The sequence below is a fragment of the Morus notabilis genome, unplaced genomic scaffold (genome assembly GCF_000414095.1).
Source record: "Morus notabilis unplaced genomic scaffold, ASM41409v2 Scaffold5, whole genome shotgun sequence".
Classification (NCBI taxonomy): Eukaryota; Viridiplantae; Streptophyta; class Magnoliopsida; order Rosales; family Moraceae; genus Morus; species Morus notabilis.
The window spans coordinates 87,224-105,729 of record NW_010363077.1 but is presented as its reverse complement, the minus strand read 5'-3'; the positions used below and the strand labels follow the sequence as shown (position 1 = coordinate 105,729).

The 18,506-nt window shown below is 34.3% G+C and overlaps 1 pseudogene; it reads right to left on the bottom strand.

Annotated features, from left to right (window-relative positions):
* Nucleotides 1–8,270: 8,270 nt before the first annotated feature.
* On the bottom strand, nucleotides 8,271–11,013 carry LOC112092605 (annotated as a pseudogene).
* Nucleotides 11,014–18,506: the final 7,493 nt, after the last annotated feature.

The window sequence follows — 18,506 nt, the reverse complement described above, 5'->3', positions numbered from 1 at the left end:
GTAAGTAGGAATCTCGCCTACAGTATGAATAGATTTTAAAGGAAAAGTTACACATGTTATATATGCATGTTTATGTTTTAAGTATTGTATGCGATGCTATGTCATGCTGCATACACATAAGCAGCACACATGAATTATATGTGCTTGAGTTAATTTAATGTTATGTATACTATGCTAGATCATACTGCATACACTTAAGCAGTGCACATGAAGTATATGTATTTGAGTACATTCTATGTTATAGTATGCTTTGCTATGTCATATTGCATACACCTTAATAAGTCAAGAGGAACTTATAAGAATAATTATCAGTTGAGTGCCGTACCAGCCTCCACAAGGGAGGTATGCTCCACAAGGGAGAAACAGAAAATAACAATAATGTCCTCCGACTCAAGGGAGGCATTCAAGTTATAATCACGGTGTCGTGGGGGACCTTGCAAACCCTCACGTTCCGATGATTGCGCGCAAGTGGTACGCGAGCACTCGGGCCCATCAGTAAGAAAGATAAGATAAGATAATAAGATTATGATAAGACATCATAATTAAGCATAATCAGCTCATGCATATTTATTCATGTGTACTTACAGTTATTTTGTGAGATATAGTTCCTACTTGCTGAGCGAAAGCTCAATCAGATATGTTCATGCTGTAGGTAAGAAACCTATCAGCAATTCTTGAAGGGCAATGGCAAGCGGCGGACGAATGGTGGAGATGGGAATGGATACCGCTCACGCAGTTATCTTCCGCAGTAAGTTTAAGAAAAATCATGTATATGTATATATGATTTAAAGGTTTCAAGCATGTATGTTTAAAAAGTATAGGTACATATGTATGTTAAGGAAACCAAGGTTGTAGCTAACAACCCTCGTTTTGAGTATTTAAGTTTTAGAACGTTGCAACAGAGCATGCAACAAATAAACAAATTTTAAACATGACGATTTAAAACGATTGATTTTAAAAGGGCTTTAAGATGTACTTGAATTTAAGATTTCTCACGAAATCCGTTTTAAAGTCAAAATTAAATGGCCCGATTGAATTGGCTAGTTTTAGAAAGGCTTTTAAAGAGCATTTGAAATAAGAGTTCAAATGCTGCTCTGTTTGAAAGATATTTTTAGAACGTTTTATCTTAACTGAAATTAAGAAAAGCTTTAAGAAATTTAGTGATTCACTTATTTGAAATTATTGTTACAAATTATGAAAGTATTCTTTCTTATATTAAAAAAAAAAAAAATGTTCCGCAAATTTTAAGAAACCCCAGTAAGTACAAGTTAAAGTTTAAGTTACAGTGGCGGCCTCATAGGAGGGTCGTCTCACTTTTGGTCTCAGAGAGCATTAAGAGATCATAGCTTCAAAATCAAATGAGCATTAAATCAAATTCATTAGTCATTTAAAAGCTAACGCATCCTATAATAATTATACTCGTGTGCATGTGAAATAGCCAACGTTATCGATAAGGAAACTACACATGCTTTAGAAAAGATAAACCCTCATAGTCCTCATAGAAGCGATCACCCAATCTCAGTTGAAAGGATCAATCGTCATAAGCTCCCCATTTGGTACGAATCTCCACTATGCCGAAGGCACCACCTGAAATCAAAAGGTCTTCGATACGGGTTGTAATGGGGCCAAGGGGTAGTGGTTAAGAGAAATGATTGGAATAAGATGCAACAAAGGTCCTAAGGATTTCGTGGAGTAAGGGACATCGCAAGATTTTCAAGGAATCACTCTCAAAACCCCAAGTAAGATAGACTATAGGCCAAATATCATTGTGTTGGGCCCTTCCTTCAATTTAACCCGACTTTGTAACAATCCCAATAATGATTTCATTAGCTTGAAAGAGAATTTATTCATACTCTAACATTTTTTTTCTTTTCTTTTCGATCTTTTTTTTTCATATCTCTCCCAAGCTAGCATATTCACATCTTTCCCTTTTTTTTCTCTCTTCTGATTCATACTTTTTCCCCACACTTATCTCCTACTCCTAACCCAAATTGTCAATCAAATTCCTTGTTCATGAAATATGTCTCTAAACTCTAATCCACCTTAGAACAAGGGTAAGGATATAACCATATTCGGGCTAGGGAAAGGAATATTCTTGTGATGACATGTACAAACTTAGCATTAATAATAAAGATGATATGAATTCTCTTTATAATGTTGACTCTTTTGATGTTTGGCATGCACGTTTAGCACACTTAAATTTTAGATCTTTGAAATATATGTCTAAACATGGTTTGATTAATTACAAAGATGTTAAAAATGATAAGTGTGAAATTTGCATATAAGCAAAGATGACTAAGGAACCCTTTCCTAAAGCCGAACGAAATACTCAAATATTGGATATGATTCATACCGATATTTGTGAGTATAATGGTATTTTGACAAGAGCAGGAAAGAGATACTTTATCACTTTCATTGATGATTGTTCTAGATACACTTATGTGTACTTACTTAGAAAAAAAGATGAAGCCTTAGGTAAATTTAAAGGCTAAGTTGAGAACTAAAAAGATAAGAAGATCAAAATGGTTCGCAGTAATAGAGGTGGTGAATATTTATCAAATGAATTTGATGCCCTCTGTGAAGAGCATGGTAGTATTCACCAAAGGCCAGTCCCTTTCACTCCTCAACAAAATAGATTGGCTGAAAAAAAGAAGAGGATTTTTACCGATATGATTAACTCAATGCTTCTTAATGCTAAATTGCCTAATAATTTATGGGGGGAAGCTTTACTTACTGCATGTCATGTTCACAATAGAATTACATCCATAAAAACACACGTATCTCCATATAAAGTATGGAAAGGAAGAAAACCAAACTTGATGTATTTAAGGGTGTGGGGTTGTCTAGCATTTTATAGAGCGATTGACCCTAAATCATCAAAGTTAGGTGCTAGAGGAATCAAAAGTGTTTTTGTAAGATATGCTGAAAATTCCAAGGTATATAGATTATTGAATCTAGATTATAATGTGGTTGTGGAATCAAGAGATGTTGATTTCATTGAGAACAAGTTTAGCCTTGATTCTTCCACTGAATTAGAATCTAATGTTGATCAACCATGTGTTGATATTCCTAGTACCTCCACTAATAAAAGGAAAGAGTCTATGACATCTGTCGAACCGAGAAGAAGTCAACGTGAAAGAAAAGAAAATAACTTAGCACCGGATTTTATTTCATCTCAAGCTTTAACTTTTTTGGTTGAAGGAGATAGAAATTGTGTACTTAATAAAATACCATTGTTGCCTAATGTAGAAGAAGATCCAAAGACATTTAGTGAAGCTATGTCTTCAAGGGATGCCTTCTTTTAGAGAGGCCGTGAATGATGAAATGGATTCGATTATGTCGAATCAAACTTGGATCTTGGTTGATCTCCCTCCGGGATCAAAACCAATAAGCAATAAATGGGTGTTTAGAAGAAAGTACAACGCTGATAGGTCTATACAAACATTCAAGGCTAGATTGGTAGCCAAGGGCTTTAAATAAAAGCGTGGTATAGACTACTTTAATACATATGCTTCGGTAGCTGGATTGACATCCATAAGAGTGCTATTTGCAATTGCATCAATATACAATTTGCATGTGCATCAAATGGATGTTAAGACGGCCTTTCTAAATGGCGATCTTGATTAGGAAATCTATATGGAACAACCTGAAGGGTTTGTTTTGTCTGTAAATGAGAAAAAAGTTTACAAGTTAGTCAAGTCGCTTTATGGTTTAAAGCAAGCACCAAAATAGTGGCATGAAAAATTTGATAATGTCATTTTATCTCATGATTTTAAGCATAATAATGCGGATAAATGCATATATTCTAAATTTACAAATAATTTTGGTGTGATTATATGTTTATATGTTGATGACTTGCTTATCTTTAGAACAAACATGCACAGAGTAAATGATACTAAGAAGTATCTAACTTCACAATTTAAGATGAAAGATCTTGGTGAGGTTGATACTATCTTAGGTGTAAAAGTGAGGAGGCATAGTGGGGGTTACTCGTTGTGTCAATCTCATTATATTGAGAACGTGCTTCTTAAATTTAATAATTTGAAGTTTAAAGAAGTGAATACCCTATATGATTTTAGTATTAAATTACAAGAGAATGTAATCCGATCGGTGGCACAACTTGAATATGCTAGTGCGATTGGTAGCTTGATGTATGCCATGCATTGTACAAGACTCGACATAGCATTTACGGTATGCAAAATGTCTAGGTTCACGAGTAACCCGGGCATTGAACATTAGAATGCAATTGGTATAGTACTCGGTTATCTTAAAAGAACCATTAATTTGGGTTTGTCATATAGTGACTATCCGGCGGTACTTGAAGGGTACTCGGGATGCAAGTTGGATAACAAGTGCAAGTTATAACAAATCTACATCCGGTTGGATTTTTACAATTGCAGGAGGAGCCATCTCTTGGGCTTCTAGGAAACAGACGTGCATTACTCATTCTACAATGGAGAATGAGTTTATAGCACTTGCTGCTGTGGGCAAAGAAGCAGAATGGCTGAGAAATCTATTGTTTGATATTGAGTTGTGGCCACAACCGATGCCATCTATTTCTTTGTACTGCGATAGTGAAGCTATTTTGTCTAGAGCTTATAACAAGGTTTATAATGGGAAATCTAGACATATTAGCTTGAGACATGAATATGTGAAACAATTGATAACCGATGGTGTAATCAATATTGTTTATGTTAGGACAAACAAGAACCTAACAGATCCTTTGACGAAAGGTTTTTTAAGAGACTTAGTCAAAGAAACATCTAGTGGAATGAGACTGAAACCTTTCTTTGAAAGAGTCACCGATGATGGTAACCCAACTATGTAGTAGTTGTACCGCTATTCCAAGTTAAATGGGTAAGAACAAGTTATTGTTATGTGACCGGGTTAGCACCGAAATTTAATTAGTCCCTTCCAGGATGTCGGTGCAAAATAGCTACGCGGTTGTGGTTGAGTTTATACTCTTAATGAAGTTCGAGTCTCATAGTAGCTAGAGACATCATTCGAAACTTCACCTAAGTGAACATAAAGAATGGTTTCGTTCCTAACAAGACCACAGTTTAGTTTTGTAAATGTTCATGAATCCAAGATAGAGCACAAAGCAGGAATAATGCTAAATGATTGGAACAGATTTTTAAGTCTGGGATAATACATATGTGATATATTTTCAGTATTTGCTTAAGAGACAAAGTTTAGTGCAAAGTACACTATTGTCTTGTGAATACTTTGAAGTATAGTCACTAGTTAGAGGTTAAAATCGAAAGATACCTTCATGTATGTATGTGCTTATCGTTGTTAATTCTAGAGAAATATTACAATCTAGTAGGGAATTGTTAGAGAGATTGTAATATGTCTCTCAATTACAAGATCACATAATCTTTGGCCTAAAACAAAAGAAATGACAAGGAAGCGCTGCGGTGCATGTTTGATGCGCTGCAGTGAGTTTGACAGCACCAAATGGTGATGTCACGACAACCATAGGCGCTGCAGCGATTGTTTATGGTGCTGCAGCGCCTGTCAAATGCTGCAGGCGCATTGCAGCGCCATTGTGCATGCCTCTTGGGTCAATTTTGTGCTGCTTGAGCGCTGCAGCGGGTATTACTATAGAAAACTATGTTTTCGTGTGTTTATGTGATCTAAAACGTTTCGAACCATTGCATCCATTGGTTATATGTTTTCACACATATCTGAACACTTATTAGCAATAGATATAATTATTGTAATAGGTGTATCAATCTATGAAAAGATACATTTACATTGAAAATGTATCATTATGTGAAAGGTTATAATGTTTAAAGAGGATGCATTCATTCATGAAATGGTTTCTCTGTCTTTATTAATTTTTCAGAAAATTTACAGACTTAATTTATGTTATAGAACTCAATATTATTGCTAGATATTGTGTTCAATGGTTTGTTGTATCTTGGGGGTAATTTGCCATTAAAAATCATTAACAAATTTTGAGAAATGAGGGCAAATAAAAGCTTAAAGGAAAGTATTCCTATACGCCTCAAACCCTCTCTTGTTTTCTGCATTATTTTCTTCTTCTACACTCAAATTCTCCAACAAACACTGCATGGTAGTTTTATTTATTTTAAATATTATAATAGTTATGATTATATTTCTCTCTCTTTTTTTATGTTTTTATTAATTCTGACAAACAGAAAGGGATGCTGGATTAATTTTTATGGAATAGTGTCAATAGTTTCTGCTTAAATGTTTGAAACGTATTAATAGCATAGATCAAACAAATTGTTTAAAATGGCGTAATAACAATCCTAATTATGTAGGGTATCCGCAAAACACTTGAAATTGACATTTTTAAGGCTTGTCTCATTTTCTCTTGCATCTCATGAAATGCTCACATAAATTAAGTATATAAAATTAAGTTTCCTAAAAGGAATGGTGTCTGTTACTGTAGATTAGAGCTGTCATAATGCAAATAAGCTCCATATTTGATTTTGTTTCAAGATTAGAGCTGTTATTTTATTTAGATGCTAAATTTAGATATAGTCTTATTTATTTCAATTTGTCTGTAAAAAGAAAGATGTGGGAAACTTAATTATTAATGGGTTTCAGACTGAATCTCCATAAATATTTGCCCGTTTTCTTCGAACAACTCCTTAAATATTTGCCCGTTCTCCTCCCTCCCCTATTCTTTCTGGTATTAGACCATAGTTTTCTTTTAATTTGGAAAGAGTAACTATTTGTTTTTAGGAACTAAATGGTACTATTTCAAACCTTTCTTGTTTCCCAAAGTTGGACATTAACTGAGGCTCTTCACATGATTATCCCTGTCAATGAGAGATAAGAAAGAGAGAAAATATAAATCTAAAATCCAACTAAGAAAGCGAGTCTCAATAATCAATATGGCTATATATATATATATAAATATTTATCATTTTTACTAAGATTAGATAGATCGTTTTATGAGACAAGGAAGGTCCATACATATTAGACTTATTCTAAGCAGGTGTTAATAAATAAGTGAAGAGAGTTTTAAAAATATAATTGTATGAATACAAAACTGTTCTTCGCAGGAATCTAATAATCGTGATTTTTTTTGAGCTGTTTATTTGAATTTGAATTAATTTTACTTTCTCAATTTAAATAGGGCAATGGAGTATAAAAATTGATTGGAGCATTGGCGTTGACCTTTTGCTCAAGAGTTACAGAGGCTTTTCGAAGCAGTGAAGGTAAAAGGGGCCAAATAATACATATCGAAACTAATTTTTCTCTTTAGTTGTGGGGACTGATAAGCTTCAATGCCTAATGATAATTTAATAGTTAAACCGTTTTTAAAAGACAAGTTTAAGTGAAAACTCTTGATTAAGTATTTGATCTTCTAATTGGATTCTGGATGGTTTTGATTTTTGAATCTTATTTAAATGGGAAATACGATCTTATAACATTCCTTTTGCATATGCATGTTATTGATTGATTATTATATGTTATTTATGAGTCCTTAACCTTAGATTTAACCTTAGTTTTTTCTAATTTTGAAAGCGCGTATTTTAGCCATGCAAAACGTTTTTCTGTTCCGATCTGTGATCAAATAATCCTTGAGATGTCTAATATTTTCATTCTTGAAAGCTTTGCATTGACATCAATTTTTTCATTAATTATTGTCTAGTAAACTTTTGTTTCTATCTGGTTCACTGTTCCGATTTTAAAGTATTCAAGGATATAGTTAACGCTTTTAAAATCACCTAAAACTTGGTAAGGATGCTTATATACTTGTATGCTATGTCGCCTAGTCCAAGGTTTAAGTAGAAAGTAAGCAAGCCCGTGAACACAGAATACAGAACAAAGTTTATATATACATATATATATATATATATATATGTATTGGTTGATATAAGAAATAGATAGCATTAAATTGTCTCAAAGTTGGCTGTTTAGATTCTATCTGCCTTTTTCTTACGAATAAAGAAGAGACAACTATCCCTTTTCTATTAATACAAACATCACCATGCTAAATTCAAAAACTGATATGAAAATTCAATTTTTTGTTAATTAGTTTCTACTTAGCCTCTCAAAAATTTCTCTTAAATTCAAAAATCCCTCTATAGTTTTGCATCCCTCCAGTAGATGCATGATAAGGGGTTAAATTGCTGAATAGTAGGCACTGATATTTATATCTGGAACTTGCAACTTATTACATATCATAGCTATGTAAAGTTTATAATTAGATAGAAAAATTTTCTTTGAAAACAATATTCAAGATAAGTTCAAAAAGTAATAGCACCAAAAGTAGTATTCTTCATCAACTAGTTGGATACCACTGGCCTCTTGTAGGTATACCACTTAGCCACCAGAAGAAACACTCCCAAATTTAGCACACTCAACAAACCCAAAAGCCAGAAGAAATAGTCAAGATGGCCATAGTTCAAGTTATCCGGTATCCATCCTGGCTTGCCATTCCTAGTACTCAAGTCAGTCACAACATTGACAAGAAAAGTACACAAATAGTTTCCCAAAGCATTGGTTGTGAGAGAAAGAGCCGAGCAAAGACTCCTCATGGCATCAGGAGCCTGCTCATAAAAGAACTCAATTTGCCCAATAAAGGCGAAAACCTCGGCGCAACCGATGATGAAATATTGAGGAACTTGCCAAAACACTGACATGGGGACGTGCTTAAGGTCATAGTAATGGTGTTTCTTCACCTCGCGGAGTCTCATAAGCTCTAGCATTCCAGCGGCAAACATGGCAAAGATGGAGATCACAAGTCCTATTGCAATGCGTTGGAGTTGGGTGAAACCGTTCTTATGACCTGTCGACTTTCTGGCCAATGGCAAGATGACACGGTCGTAGACCGGGACCCAGAAGATGACACTAATGGTGTCAAAGAGGGAGAGAGAAGCAGAGGGTATTTGGAAGGACTTGCTCATGTGAAGGTCCATTGTGTTTCCTTGTAGGACAAACAAAGTGCCCATTTGGCTATAGGCTGCAGAGAAGATTATGCCAGTTGCCCATATGGGGAGTAACCTTATTATGGACTTGAGCTCCTCAACTTGTGTTACGGTGCAAAGTCTCCATGGGTTCACCGAGCCTTTTATCTGATCTGATGGGGTCTCAACAGCGGCCTTATCAAAGAAACTGGGTAATAATTAGGAAAATATATTAGCCATGCTATTATGAAAAGTGTTGAACTATTCATCTATAAGAGTATTATTTAGCAATGATCATCCCTATATTTGTTGAAGCCTGCTAGAAATACGTTCTCATAGCTGTGTAATAGGACTACATATTACATTAAATTAAGAATCCTACCCTCCAATGACTAGTACAGCTAGTGATGCTTACTATTTTTCTACAAACATACTTGGATGAGATCTTCTACTTCTATACATGTTTGTCCAATCATAGACAACATATATGTAGGTCCCATTTTATCAGATTGAAAATATCAAAGTGATTGACATCTAAGACAGTCTATTAAGTCTAATCACTCAACTAATCAAATCCACTCGCGGAGATTGATACCTTTCTCATTATAGAGTGACCATTTACACTCTTCGGGTCGCGCAACTCATCCATAACCTAATTACAGTCGTGCTAAGGAAAATTTGTGGTAGAGTATAAAAAAACATATCCTACTAGTAGGACATAGTATTTAATAGTCCATCAAATTTCATTAACTTTTTTTTTTTGTATGTTTTTTAAGTTAATATGATTCTGATGTGATCTGACGGTCCAAAATTATGTCCTATTAGTAGAGTATTTAGAATTATTCTTATTGCTAAATATATAAAAGATCTGAAGCTAACTCTTTTAAGATTAGATGAATAAAGAAGCGAAGGAAACATTAAATATATATATAAAAAAAGGTGCTAAATCCCATTCAAGCAGCAAAGAGAACAAAAGGAAATTACCTAAACTGTTTTGTGTGATCAAGTTTGCGGCTCCCTTTGACAAAGGATTCCTCATCATCAATCTCATACAAAAGAGATTTATCATTAGGTATTTCCACATTTAATTTCCTCAAGGAAGCCACAATCACCTGGAAGATTCGAGTGAAGGGACTACCACCAGGCCTCTGGTTTCTGTACAATCTTGTACCCGAAAAGAAGCTCATCACGGCAATAGCCATAGCCACTTAAGCAGGAATACCAAACCCCCAGCTCCAACCCACGTTTGTCTGTATCCAAACGAGCACAGAAGAAGCAACAAGCGCGCCGATGTTGATTGAGAAGTAGAACCAGTTGAAGAAAGAACTCTTTTTCTTCTTCTCCTTCTCGTCAGTGTCGTCGAATTGATCAGCTCCAAAGGATGAGACACAAGGCTTGATCCCACCAGTCCCAAGAGCTATCATGTAAAGCCCCACAAAGAACACTCCACTTTGTGAGCTTGTTGGATGGCAAACATCCTGGTCATTGCAAGACGGTTTTAGTCCTTGGACTGATGCCGATAAAGTCAGTAATGTCATACCCTGAAAAATTTAAAAAAAAATAATAATAATAAAAACATGCTTTTAATTCATTCAAGAAATTAAGATAGAATAATTGTTTATACGGAGTTGCTCTTCACTAGTTATGTAAACTTACAAAAACATATATGATAGAGAAGGCTGCAATTGTCCAATATCTTCCCAAGTAGGCATCAGCTAGAAAGGCTCCAAGCAGTGGAGTAACATAACATGTGCCGGACCAATTTGTGACATTATTTACGGCCACAACATTTCGCTGATTTAAACGCGATTTCAGATAGTTAACCAGGTTTGTGCTCATCCCATAATAAGCTAATCTCTCGCTGCATTCGTTTCCTGTAAAGCGAGAACTAAGCTGTGTTATTGATCACACTCTCAAAATCTACAACTATATGCATATATAACAAATGGAAATGAAGAAAGAGGACTAATTTAGCATTCAAAAGCATATACCTAGTATGTAAGGACATGCTTTCCATGTTCCTGTTTCCTTCTTAATGGCTGGCCTATTCCGGAAATCGATAGTTCCATCCTTAGCATAAATGTCTCCGTCGGCCATTTCCAGTGAATATTGGAGTGAGTATACTTTTAGGTTACCTTCTCACTTGCGAGGCTGAGCAGCAAGAGCACAAATCATATGTTGAGGACGGCAAAAATATCACATCTTAATAGGTTTTAGCTCTGCTTGGCAAACGCAAAGTAGATGGCACACAAATTTCTTCAAGTTATTGATTGTTATGGGATATTGAATCATGTATTAATTAGATTGGTAACATTGTATGTATGCATGGCACGCCATTCAAAATTTTGGCCCCTTATATCAATCGTCTATTCAATGCAACAATGAATTTGTGTCATTTTCATTAGCCAGGGAAGGTGCTAACATCTAGACATCATGAAGTTTATGTAATTAGTAAAATATATTTACTTGGTTTTTTTTTTTTTTTTTTTTTTTTGTTGGAAGGAATTTAATTTGAATTGCAGATTTATCGACCCTGCAGCATGATTAATGGTCATATCTTTTCTGCAAAGGTCAAATGTTAACTACATTAAGTTCTCGACTCTATAGCCTTGATTTTCCTGGCACACTCTCTAAGGCAAAAGTGGTTTTATTAGTAAGGTTAGCAATTTGAGATCTGCTACCCCTTTTTTGTTCTCTCTTATGTTGTCTCTCCAATAAAATTTTGACACATAACAAAATTTTATATATCAATCTGACTAAAACTAGTAAAGTGTTCACGAGCGGAAAAGAAAAAAGTGCTTCTCATTAAACACATATTAGGCTCATAGTTGAGACTCATTTCTGCTAATTTGAATTTTGAGCACAATAAAAAGTAATGGTGTTCGGGATTTTGAAAGAGGAACCATTTTGGATTTTAATGCTGGTTCAAACCAGCCCAAAATGAATTTACCTTCCCCACCCAAATTCGAAGAACCATTTTGCACGATGGAAAAATTTTCCTCTAGTTTTCAACACGTATCATATTCAAATTTTATTCTCTATTTAGATTTGCACTTAATATATTCAAAAGCCAGTTTGAATTACAATTTAGACTAAACTTTTCAAATTTTAGAGTTCAAATAAAAAAGATTCTGACCGCCAGTGGGATGAGCTAGAAAAATTTTCTAAGAGGGCGTGAAGTAAACTAAACAACAATATAATAATTTTAATTTAGTTTAATACATTTTTAAAGTTTTACAATGGATTTATATAATATTATGGTTGATTTTTGTGTTATTTAGTATTTTAAATATAAAATATATATAAGTAGCCAAACTTAGGGGGTATAACTAAAACTTTTCTAAAACTATTAATACAAGTATTGCAAATTGAAAATTTTAAGGGGAGCAAATTAAAAGAAACTTTGTAAAAAAATTTTTTACTGTACTTGAGTTGTAAAGAAGCCACTTGGGCCAGGGGCAGCTGCCGTCTAGGCCCAAAGTGGCTCCGCCACTGCTGACGGCCGTAATTCGAAAGAACTTCTCCCACAAGCTTCTTTGTGTAAACTTCTTGAAAGATAAAATTTTTTCTTTGAATTTATCGATAGAGAGTACAGGCCTCAAATATGTTCCCAGTGAAAGACCTTATAAAATATTTTGTCTATGACTACTAGAAAATTAGAAAATAAGAGGACTCTTATATTTTTTCAGATCTTAATATGTATCTTTCAATATTGTGTATTGTGTGTTTTCTGCCAACTCTATATGTATATAAAAATTTGATTCTCTCCTTTTTTTTTTAATTTAAAAACTTCAAAAATCGTGGGATAAGCTTAAGCTACCTGCTTATCCCATGATATCTTTCACAAAAGCTGATGCACATGCACTTAAGTGTATCAGGTTTTGTGGGTAAATAGTTGCAAGATAACCCCTTCTCACTTGAAAAAAAGCTTAAAAATTTAAGGCATGTTATTTTGTCATTTTTAAGTTATGGTGATTTGAGTGTAGATTTTGAATTGAGTTTAAATTATAATTTGAGTTAAAGTTATAATTTGAGCTTGTATTTGATTGTGTACATTTGATTTATAATTTAAAATTAGAATTTATTTAAATTTGTGTTTGTTTCTACTAAAACTTGAGTTATGAATAGTAACCTAATTTTTTCTATTTTTTAATTTAATTGATTTTATGCAGTTGAATCTAAATAATTAGAATTAATTATAAATAATCACGATTAATGGGTCATGGGGTAATTAAAAAGATATATAAATAAAAGTGGAATAATTTATGGCAAGGGATGTACTTGTTCCCTATTGGTAAGGTGAATATTTAGGTATCGTTCATTTTATTGATTTGACTTTTGTTATAATAAAAAATTTTCAGAAAAAGTCACATCTAATTTTTTTACTACAGTAAAAAAATTTCACATAAAATGACATATCAACTCAAATAGTAAACTAAACAGGCTCTTAGAATCGTTTGATTAAAATCGGACAATAAAAAGACACGAAGGAACATTGAACTAAAATAAAACTACCCACGTGAGATTTTTGAGAATTTGGCTAAAATAACCGAGTAAAAAAGTAAAATTAGGAAAATGACTTTTTAATTTTATTTATTTTATTAAAGGCGAAGATCAAAGGAAGCACCAGAAATGGCCATGGCGAATCCGCAGCCTCCGCCGCAAACATCCATCCACGAGAACGGCGGCGGGGGGCGGACGATTGTCGGCGAGAGGAGAGGCGTCCTCTGCTGCAAAGCTCCGGGAAGGTATCCCCACATGTACGCCACTCTCTGCGCAGCCTCTTTCTCCTCCATTTTCACATCTCCATCGCCATTCATGGCGTCGCTCGAAAATGGAAAGAAAGGGCAAAAAAAAAAAAAGGCAAAAAGGGAGAAAGTGAAATACTTTCTGAGTCTTTCTGGTTCTTCAGCTTCAATGTGTTTAATGGTATTATTGGGGATTTTCTGTTTGGGAGCTGAGAAACGAGAAAGGACTATTTGGTGGGACTAGAAAGTGTGTCAGAAAAGAGAAATGTGAAGAAATAAAAAAAATTGCTTTTTTTTCATTTTTCTTTCTTTTCAAAAGTCATTTTGCAAATAAAAATTTTTGAATTGTCATTTTATGAATAAAACTTTTCTATTAGATTATTTTTATAAAGGCCTCGAGATTTTTACATCATAATTATAAAAAAAAAACAACAAAACCCATAAAAAAAGTGATTATTCTTCCCCCATCCAGCCACGATGGCTCCACCTCCGAGAGCCCAGATCGCCGACGAAGATAGAGGGAGTCATGCCGCCGTGGAGACCGTCACGCGTCTTGTCAGAGTCGCCCTCGACGTCATTATGTGGCCTCTTCCAGCCCTCGTCTCTGCTGCCATGCTCGCGCGTGTGGCTGTCGTCGTTGTCACGCTTGAGCCGGAGGAGATCTGATGACTTCATCATTTTCAAAAGTACCATTTTCTTTGTTTTGGTTTTGATTTTCACATAGGGAAAGGAAGAAAAAATGGGTGGTATAATTACATATTTGGATCTTTTCCTTTTTTTTTTTTTAATTTTATTTTGTCCAGATAATTGTAACCCGTTCACAGATTTCGTTAAAATTCTATTTTATTCCTCAAATCTGAAGACTTATAGGATGTTTGGTAGAGGGATTCATTCCTTGATTCGAATCATGATTCATGATTTGCTACAGTATTTTTTCTCACAAAAAATTCACGTAAATCGAAAATGTTCTTTTAAATAAAATTTAAAAAAATTTAAATTTAAATTTAAATTATAATTTTATTTAAGGTTATATTTGTTTATAAAATTTAAATTTTAACTCGAGTTTTAATTTGTGTTTTGAATTAAAATTTGAGTTTAAGTTTTGTTTTTAACTTAAATTTTTAAATTCTGTTAATTATATTAGTTATTATTATTATCTTTTATTTTTCTCTTCATTAAGGGTAGAATAGTCTTTCTCTTTTATTTCATTAGTCTATATAAACTTGATTTTCAGTTGTATTTTATTTGATTAAGCAATTTAATGAAAACTCTAGCCTCTATTTTTCTCCATAGAGTTCACATGGTATCAGAGAACCTTTTTCTTTTTGTTTGGTTTTAGAAATTTGTTGCGATCTTGATAATTATATATCTTGGCTTCCTTTCAGCTTTGTGATTGGATTGCGATTGTTACTTGAGGTTTGAGTTTGTGCTTGCCAATTTCTTGTCGTTCTTGTTGTTTGCTGCATATTATTAAAAGAAAAGAAGATATTTGCTTTGTTTGGATTTTTTTTTTTAGAAGAAAGAGGGAAATAGGTCAAGATTTGAAATGAATTAAAATTAATATATTAATAGTTTGCGTAAGTTAATAAATAGGTCAAATTATTGTTTTCGTCCATAACTAGTCTGGTTATAAATCAGAACTTGACAAGTTATTATCCATAATTGTCTATAATTTGTCTGGCTATGAACCATAACTTGATAAGTTTATTCATAACTTGACAAGTTTATTCATAACTTATCTGGTTATGAACCATAACTTAACAAGTTATAGCCTATTAATTTCTATAACTAAAAATTGGTCTATATATTTTCTTAAGTTTTTCATATTGGCATATTTTCTACTATTTCTCTTTTTTTTTTTTTGCATTGGGCTTTATGTCTTTCCGGGCTTTCTCACATTGATGGTGCAATTTGGATTCAATTTGCTCATGATTCAATAAAATTGGAGTTGGTTCTCGCTACTGCATTTTCACAAAGAAAAAAAATTCATACGCTTCCGCTTTCGCTTTCTTGACTCTGATTTAATTGCATCTTTGTTTATTATCTTCGTATTGCTATGGCTAGGGCTAGAGACGATTCTCTGTAGTTTATTAGTGTGCAATTAGATGGCAAGAATTATTCGTATTGGAGTTATGTAATGAAGAATTTTTTAAAAGGTAAAAAGATGTGGGGTTATATCACGGGCACTTCAGTCAGGCCTACTGATAAGAAGGTTACCCATTATGTAGATTTGTCGGATGCTTGGGATGCAGATAATTCGAAGATTATTACTTGAATAAATAATTCTGTCGTGCATTCGATAGGCACTCAGTTGGCGAAGTATAAGACTGCCAGGGAAGTTTGGGAGCATCTGGCAAGATTGTACACACAATCTAATTTTGCAAAACAATACCAGTTGGAGATGGATATTCGTGCCCTTCAGAAGAAAAATATGAGTATTCAGGAATTTTATTCTGCTATGACCGACCTATGGGACCAGTTGGCACTTACAGAGTCAGAAGAGTTGCGGGCGTTTGCTCTGTATATTGCCCGAAGAGAAGAACAACGATTAGTTCAATTTCTGATGGCGCTCCGTGATGATTTTGAGGGGCTGTGTGGTTCAATTTTGCATCGCAGTCCACTTCCTTCAGTGGATTCAGTGGTCAGTGAATTGTTGGCAGAAGAGATTCGCCTTAAGTCTTATGCATGGAAAGGGATTGTTCCAATATCTAATCCTTCTATCTTCGCAACACCAACTCCTCAGCGACCGCCTCCCAGTAATAAAAATAGGTCAAATTTGAGGGTTGTTCCTGATGAATGCAGTTTCTGTAAACAAAAGGGTCATTGGAAGGCTCAGTGTCCCACGTTGTTGAATAGAGTCAAACAACTGCAGCACCAACAACAATAACCCCGACAACAACAACAACTACCACTGCCATTACAGGTTCTTCCAACATGGAAGTCTGGAAATCAATCACAGCAGTTGACTTTCAGGCCACCTCAGCCTAATACTGCAATGGTTGCACCATCATTGGACCTTTATATGTTTGAACAGTTTCAGAAGTTCCTTGCCACGCAGCCGCATGCTATGTCTGCCTCTTCTCATATAGGTTTGTCACCCTTTCGTTCTTCAGGTATGTCTTCCTTGTGGGTCTTAGACTCTGGAGCCTCTCATCATATGTCACCTGATTTGTCATCCTTTGTTTCCTTATCTCCCAACTCTTTTGTGCTAGTTGGGTGGGGAATATACTTCTAAAGATTTTTTTAAATTACTTGCTTTCGATGGAACAATTCACCAAACTTCTTATACAGACACTCCTGAGCAGAATGGTGTTGCTGAAAGAAAACACATGCATCTTGTTGAAACTGCTCGTTCTCTCTTATTGTCAGCCTATGTTCCTAGTGAATTTTGGGGAGAAGCCATCCTTACTGCTACTCATTTGATTAATAGGATTCCCACCTCCCACAATTCAGGTTTGTCACCTTTCGAAAAATTATATGGTCGTGCTCCTGATTACTCATCCTTGCGCGTGTTTGGGTCTACTTGTTTTGTCCTTTTGCCTCATGTCGAACGTAGTAAATTGTCATCTCGGTCTGCTATTTATGTCTTTCTGGGTTATGGTGCAGGTTAAAAGGGGTATCATTGTTATGATCTGTTGGTCTCCGAATCGAATTCGGATGCGGAAGCATGGTGCGGGGAGGGAGGCGGATCGTGTATAACAAAAATTTTCATAAAACTTTTGAGATACTCTATAGATTATATTAATTTATGCACGAATAAATTAATCTCATTAATTCATTTATTAAGAACTCAATTAGGAAAAATACCTGGAGGCCGACTCGGATGATAACTTGAGTTCTTTGACCTCGAACAATCCTTGCTCCAAAGCTTTGTGTTTAGAAAACTAATGTCTTTCACGTCAATTCCTAGAATCCACGAAGACGTGTGTGTGGGCACACATGAGACAAAATGGGTTACAATAAACACTCAAATTTCCACAAATACCAACGCATGCACGATGTGGAATTTTTGGAGAAAATTTTTTTCCTTCCTCTCTATTAAGGGAATTTCGGCCAGCCTTAGCAATTAGAGCTGAAAAATTGTTTCAAAAATTGTCTCCACAATTTTCTATCATTTTCATATTTATATAGTAGAAGTTAAACTTCTAGAAGGAATCCAATCTCTATCTCCAAGATAAAGCTTGTCAATTATCTCCTGTTTGAATTTTAAACAAAAACTCCTCTATCCTTATCCATTGTGGCCGGCCATCTTAGGGGATTTTCATCCCTGTGTGGCGCCAATATCAGATAGGGAAGGAAGAGAAAATCATCTTTTATCCTATAGTCCAATTTTGACTCAAATTCAAATTCCAATTTAAGTCAAACTTAAATTAATTTGAATTCTAAATTGAACAACTTATCAAATAAGTTTAAATTGATAAATTTAGATGTGTTCAAATTCAAATTTAAATAATCAATAATAATTAATTCTCAATTAATTATTTTCGAGTCTTTAATTTTAGAATTCCGTAATTCTAAAATTTCCATTTTGTCCTCTATGTCTGGTAGAATTACTAGAACGACGCGGGGACTAATGGACCTATAATCCCGAGCTCCAATAAAATTAATAATTAATTAAACACTTTAATTAATTAATTAATTCTATTAATTCCAATAGTTACTCCACTATAAACTTGTAACACCCTGAAGAATTAATTAAGATTAATTAAGGTAATTAAGATTATTAGTGTGCCTAATCTGGATTATTAATTGAGTTTAATTAATAAATGTTTCTGACACGTGTGAGTTTAAATAGTTCCAAGGTATTTAAATTATTCTCAGTAATTTATTTTAACCCAGAAGTGTGTATGGGCGCATTTCTGGACTG